Source organism: Belonocnema kinseyi, chromosome 9 (genome assembly GCF_010883055.1).
Source record: "Belonocnema kinseyi isolate 2016_QV_RU_SX_M_011 chromosome 9, B_treatae_v1, whole genome shotgun sequence".
NCBI lineage: Eukaryota > Metazoa > Arthropoda > Insecta > Hymenoptera > Cynipidae > Belonocnema > Belonocnema kinseyi.
This window is the reverse complement of record NC_046665.1, coordinates 5,153,051-5,160,195: the sequence shown is the minus strand read 5'-3', so window position 1 is coordinate 5,160,195 and position 7,145 is coordinate 5,153,051. Positions and strand designations below refer to the sequence as shown.

Here is a 7,145-nt window from a genome sequence, read left to right as displayed (position 1 = left end):
AACTCCGAAACCCATAGAAATCATGGAGTCTTTTGAATATTTTGAAGTGCTTGTCGCTTTCCGAGGATTGTCAGGACGCCCCTGGAGCCGCACAGTGGCCGATTCTTGATACAAGTATTGATAACTTATGGGTAGTGTCAATTTTGATCAAATTTGAACTTTTTTTTTAAATACCTACGAATACTTCTAGTTTTAAAAAACACAGGGCGAAATAGGTTTCGATTTGTCAGAACGCTGCCTAAGCTAAAAAACCCCTAGAAATCATCATAGTCAGTGACCTACAAATGCCCGTACTGATCGCCGGTTAATAATGAAAAAAGTAACAGATAAAATTAAAAGGTATTGTATTTTCAATGCTGTTATACATCGATAAAGTTTTTGTAAACTTGAGTCGCGTGAAATCGTTGCCGGATATGATTCCTCTATTTGGCCTTGTACGATGAAATTGTTTATAATGATTTTACACTAACATAATGAGCTCTGACAAAAAACGTCAAATACATTTTCTTCGTGATTTTTCCAGTAGAATCGATTTTTACTATTAGTTTTTTGAAAAAACGTTTTTTTCTTTTCGCTATATATTGTTCAAACAATTTTTGAAAATAAGTCAAAATGGCAAAACAAAAAATAGAGGTACTCTTTTTTTGACTTATTTTACAATTTCATTGTCATTTTGATGCTATTTATAACCGGCGATCAGTACCGGCATTTTCAGGTCACTGGTTATGATGATTTCCGGAGGTTTTTTAGTTTAGGCAGCATTCTGTCAAATCGAAACCTATTTCGCGCTGTGTTTTTTAAAACAACAAGTATTCGCAAGTATTTAAAAAAAAGAGCGGTTCAAATCGGATCAAAATTGATAATACACATAAGTTATCAACATTTGAATCCAGAATCGGCCACTGTGAGCCGCCGCTGGCAGCCACAGCATACGGGACGATGGTGATGGGAAGCTGTGAGATGGTCACGCAGATCTCACTAATCAAGCAGCTGGCCGGCAAGATCATCTGCAACAAACAGTAAGAAGTGGAACATCAACTATCCCTGCTGAGGATGCTTTGGCTAGCGTTAGCTATTTGCAGCGAACCAACTCGACAAAAAATACCCTGGCAGAGCATCAAGTGGAATACAACAATAAAAGAGGAATTGGTGCGTCTGTATTACGATAGTGCAATATGGATGCAGTAAGTAGTGCAAATTTTGAGTTTGTAGTTTTCAAAGCTCCTTTAATATCGATGCAGGCAGTTAATGTTTGTGGATATTTATTTCAGATGGATCTTAAAGGCTTATCTAGTTGCTGGGAATCGAAATTACACTTTCAGTTGCGCTTTAAGCAGATTTGTTCTTGAAATCGAAATTAAAACTCATAGTCAGAAATTCGATAAGAGTTTATTTTTAAATTCCAAAAAGCGGCTAAGTGTAACGTAACAAACGTCAAATACTTGCACCTATATCCACAAGTGGTTCCATCAGAGTTAGTCTAAAAGAAAAAAAAAAGGATAAAGAAAAGATGAGATTAATGCCGGTGCACTCAACAGCAGCTCCTTTCACTCCTACTTGCGATGCGGCGTCAATTCTCGGAAGAACTTTACCAGGGTGCCCTATCTCTAGGGTTCACTGTACTTTCCGCATCGATATCGAAAGTGTTATTGACAGTTTCTTATGTAGTTTTTCCGTAAAATCCGAAAATTAAATAATTATTTTGCTAAGCGAAGATCTAGTTGATTAAAACATGGATTTTTAAACGGCATAATTTTTGTTAAGATACTTATCGGAAGATAGTCCAGCTAAAAGTTCGGCCTGTCTGGATGCCTCGAGTGGCACGGTAATGTCTCAGCAGCGCATCGAAACTTTGGCTAGAGTACATTCAAGATGTGTGCCCACAACCTTACAGACTATGTACGCAACGGTCCCAGAAGTGGATCACGGCAACGTTGCACACGAAGGCTACAACGTGCCTCTGTATTCTTTCTGTTTGTGTGGTGCGGTGAACGACGGAGCGGGAGCGAGTGAGAGTTCAGCGTTGCCGCACTATCACTTGCCAGTCTCTTAGTAACGAAAAATTACGTCAAATTTGTTGTTTTGATTGGATTTTTTGCAAAAACTATGCGGGCGAAATTGTCCGTCATTCACTTATAATGTTTATGATATTTGTATTCACTTTTAAATAGTTTTTCATGCAATTGTGTAATACCATCTAGTCCCTACAGGCGTACATTTACGTAAACTTTTTCTTTTTCTGTGTAAGGTATAGGCCGAACGTGCAGAAAGTTCTAACTTTGATGTTAATTATTTCGGTTTTTTGATGGGAAATTCAATTTGAATTGTTGAATTTTAGACATTTCTGTAATAATTCAATTTCTCTGTAAAACACCGTAAGTACTTTTCGAGACAAATTATTTTTTTTAAAAATACATTTTCGCGGACAGTGTCATTTTCTCATCACCTTTCAAACTTTCTTCCTACATTCTAAATACAAAAAGAAATCATTTGTTTATCTTTGCCAGTGTTTTTCAGCATGAGCGCAATTTGCAAAAAATATATAAATTATTATGACCGTAGGTTTGATTGCATAAATAATATTTTATGAATGCAAGATCAAGGACGGTTGTTTCTTATTTTTAAATGCTGATGATACTTTCCAGTAGTGTGTAAATCACTATCTTCTTGTTCAAAAAATATATAACGAATGTCTGCAAAGAAATAATCTGAAATTTTTTTTAAAAATTCGAAACTTTATTACTAAATTTTAAATCACCATACTTTATCTTTTATTTTAATCCATTTTTACAATACTTATTTTAGTCAGCTTTTTTTGAAACTTTTACTTGACGTTTTGTTGCTTGCTTTTCTCTTCTCTGCAGTAAAAGCTATTAATTTATATTATTTTTGTTTAACATTAATACAAATTAATATTCAATAATATACTGAAATTATCTTAATATTTAATGCAAAGTACTTCGAAATTCGTCTGCACTCATTAAATATATAATTCGTTATTGGAAACACTGAAATCTTTAGTCCAATCATTTTTTACAACTTCTTTCTTCCTGGTACTCAAAATAGTTTTAATAAGTCCTTAACAATAGCTCAACACTAGCATGTTAAGGTAGAAATGAATAGGGAGAAACTGTGTGTATAATAAATAAAAATGTACAAAATTTAATGAAAACAATAGAAAATTTTTAGATAAAATGTTGGAAAATTAAATATTAGTGCATTTCTTATATCGTATGGTACTTTATCCCATAACCAGGCACCTCTTAGTGTAAATAATCTTTGTGCTCACACGTTCTGTGGAAAGGAATCTTAAGGGTTTTATTTTTTTTATCGGGGTGGCTGTTAGCATGGGAAACCTGGAAAACCGGGAATTTTATGAGACCGGGGAAAAAACGGAAAATGACATTGAATTTATTTTTTGAACGGGAATTTTTCAAATTTTTAGGGGAAGAAAATATGTTAAACTTTGATATAGACCGTTTTTAAATAAGTAGTTAAATTGTTATCTTTTTCAATTATGATGTCATTCAGTTTAGAACGCGTAATTCTAAAATCTTTTACTTTTTAAATTTTCCATTTGAATTTTGAAGCATGCATTTTGATATACAGAATTTTCAATTTCAGTTTTAAAAATTAAACTGTTTCAATTGAAAAGTCTTATTAGTTAAACAAATTTAAACGCCAGATTTAAACTTTATAAACAATTTTCATTTTTAAAACAGCTTTAAAAGAACATATTTATAATCAAAGGCTTTTACAAGTATTAAATTTCAAATATTATTACAGTCTAAAAGGTGCCATTTTCAAACCATTTAATTTTAAAGTTTTCATTCAAGAAAAAGAATCAATTATTTAATTCAGTGAGACTCCTCTATAGCTCCGATTTCGGGGCTGACGGTAGGTGGCAACTGACTCATTATAGTTTGGTCCGCTTTTGTTTGTTCACGCCTGATTGCTCGCCCGAGTAACAGCCGCAGGTCTCACGCACCCTTCGCAGTCCTCTTACACCTACATGCGACGCGGCGTCAATTCTCGGAAAGGCTATAGAAGGGAGGGCGATTGAAGATTTCCACTGTATTTAGAAGCAGCTGACTGTTAATTTAAAATTAGTAAACTAAACAAAGAAAACTAAACTTTGAACGTTATAATTTTATTTGTTCGATTAAAAAATATGTAATGCATGAGTCAAATTGTTGAATTTTGATTTATAATTAAAAATTGAAAAATGATTTTAAATCATTTAAAAGAAGTGTCTACGTGTACCGATAAAATACGGTAATTCATACCAGAATTTCGGTACGAAAAGTCCACGGCCTAATTTGAAACCAAAAACAGATTTTGGCAGACTTCGATCAAAAAATTTAGAAGCTTTCAAAAATCTTGAACGACTTAAAAAGATTAAAAACAGATTTTAGGAAAATTTTAAATGACTACTTATTTTGAAAAATTAATTTGAAACAAATTTGTTGAAAGATTTAGAAAATTATTAAAAGTTAATCTGGGGGGTCATTCACAAAATACGTGATACGTTTAGGGGTGGGTGGGGGTCTTCCAAAGTGTCATGCTCCATGTTAAGACCAATCGAGAAAGTATCACGCGGGGGGGGGGGTCCAGAAGTTCCTGAAAAATTTATCACGTATTTTGTGAATGGCCCCTGGAAGATTTTAAGACAAGTTTTTTATGTGGCAGGATTTTAAAAAAGTGGTTAGGAAAATTTTAAAAAGTTCTAATCATTTTAAAATATGCTTAGAGGTTCTGACAAAATTTTTCAAATGATTTGAAATAAAAAAAATAATTTTTAAACGTGTAAGTGTTTCAAAATTTTGCAATAAAATTTTTAAGCATTTTAAAGTTTATTAAAATATACAAAATAAGAATAATTTAGTTTTTAATTTAAGAAGTTTTCAGTTTATAAAAAAAATGTAATCGGTAAATTTTAAATGTTTCTAGCTTAACATTGCTTAAAATGATATAATTTTGAACAATTTTTAATGCATTGAATGATTCCTCAATTTAGAGCGTTGAAAATAATAACATGGATTTATATTTTGGAATTGAATCTGAATCTTTGAACTCCATAATTTATAAAAGTAAAAAAATTTAATTTGGAAGTTTAACTACATTTAATTTAAAATTTATTGAGTTAAAAAATGATCGATAATTATAATAATAATTACTATTATTATTATATTTATTGATCATTTTAATACAAGATTTTTGAATTAAAAAACGTTTAATCTTCAGTTTTAAAAGTTTAAAATTCAAGTGTTCCGTTTTGAGGGTTTCAGTTTGCAGCTCAGTTTTTATTTCTTACAATGGAAAAATTTTTGGCGTCAAAGTTCGATTTTTTAAATTTAATTGACCGTGAAAAATGTTTGTGAACCGCGAAAAACCCAGCATTTTATTTCATTGGTCAAAGCGGCCACCTTGTTTACGAAGCTTAGACAGTAGATAAGCTAAGTAGGATTCTGGGCTACTACTCAGTAATTCAAGCTGCCGCCGACGGATGGTGTCACCGGCCAATTCCCAACAGTCGGTAATTTCTCGGTCGGTAGCGGAGCTGCCAGATCGAACCTGAAATTTACCCCTACCATACCTACCGTTTGGGAACCGCAAAACAGAAGGTGCATGATTACCACTGTGAGTTCGTGTGTAAGTCGAAAATGCACGATTCGACTTCGGTGTTCTGCTGTACGATGATTGTCGATCTGAAAGATTCGGAAGACTTCGGTTGTCTTCTATTTATATCTCAATCCCTATTTGAAAGAAATTGAAGAAATTGGCGAATTTAATATTTCGCGTGATTCTTCATTTCATGCATGAGTCGATTTTGAGATTATGTTTTTCAAGTGTATATAGTATGAATATTATTACTGCTATATATATTATTAATGTTAATATTATAATTATAAAATATAACATTAATTTTAATTAATAGTTGGCTAACTTTAAATTTAATTAGTTAAACTTTTAACTAAAACAATTAGTTCTCTGAAAAAAAATTTTGAATAAGAAGATGAATTTTCTTGTAGTTAAAAGAAATTAATTTTTAAACCAAAATCAATAATTACGCGAGTGACCGTACCCTAATCCCTCCAAACATTCCGGCCGATAGCTTACTTTCCATACCAAAAAATTTGAAAAAATACTTTTTTTCAAATCAAACGCTTCTTCGAACGATGATTATCAATATAACAACTTGATGATTTATTATGTCTTACGGTCCTCTTTAAATCTGAATAAAACAATATTATAAAATTATGCAGAGTGTAAATACAAACTACATATAATTTTGAGGTTTACATAAAACTAAAGTAAATACCTGAAGTATATTAGTTTTAGAGACTACAAAACATAATCATTTATGAGTAAAATTTTGACGTCATCAAACAAACGTCAAATGTATCACATTACTTAAACAAAAATATTGTCGATTTTTGTCATTCTCTGTTTGTCCTTTCTATACTACGACCAAGACCACATCTTTAAAATGTAGTTTTCGAGTTATACTAGTCTCACTTTTTATTTTTGAGACTTCTAACTAGTAGTTTTTTTATAAAAAATGACTAGGACAAAATCGGCGCTCTTGGAGGTGCCAAGCTTTCACTTGCTAATAGCCTAAAAAGCATCCCTGCGTGTGAACAATATGCTAGAACACTTGCGGGAAAAATGCAGAAGGCGGTTTTCCTTGGGTCGCTCCGTGTTCTTAGGGTGCACGAGGCTTTTGCTGGATCGTCGTATTGATTCCTTTACAGACTGTAACCACCTATCTTACGGTTGTGAGACGTGGTTGTGGCTGAAATTTTACCGCGATTTCGCTGGAAGCGGATGCAATTTTTCAGATTAGCACCCGCTCCCGGCGAAATCCTGCGGTTGTCCTTATGACAAATTTTTAATTATATATATATATGTTCGGTTCGGTTTTGATTCCTCTAGAATCAAACTGAAGGGCCTATGACAAAGCCACCGAACGCGTCCTCGGGTTGCGGATAGAGGATCCCTGTACCAAGGGCTTCTGCTGAATATGGTTACAAAAATAAATAGGCAGTCGCGGACAATTGTCCAGGGGGTGGTCCCGAAGGAATTAGCCCCCATGCCGAGGTGTGAAAACCGTGCCGAAAGCTGAATGGCACCTGGGTGAGGTG

General features: G+C 33.2%; 1 protein-coding gene across 5 annotated transcripts in view; it reads left to right on the top strand.

The window, feature by feature from the left end:
- The window catches only part of LOC117179771 (NSFL1 cofactor p47-like), a 201,987-nt gene that overhangs the window by 75,888 nt on the left and 118,954 nt on the right, over window positions 1-7,145 (top strand). The gene's annotated exons all lie outside the window — the stretch shown is intronic.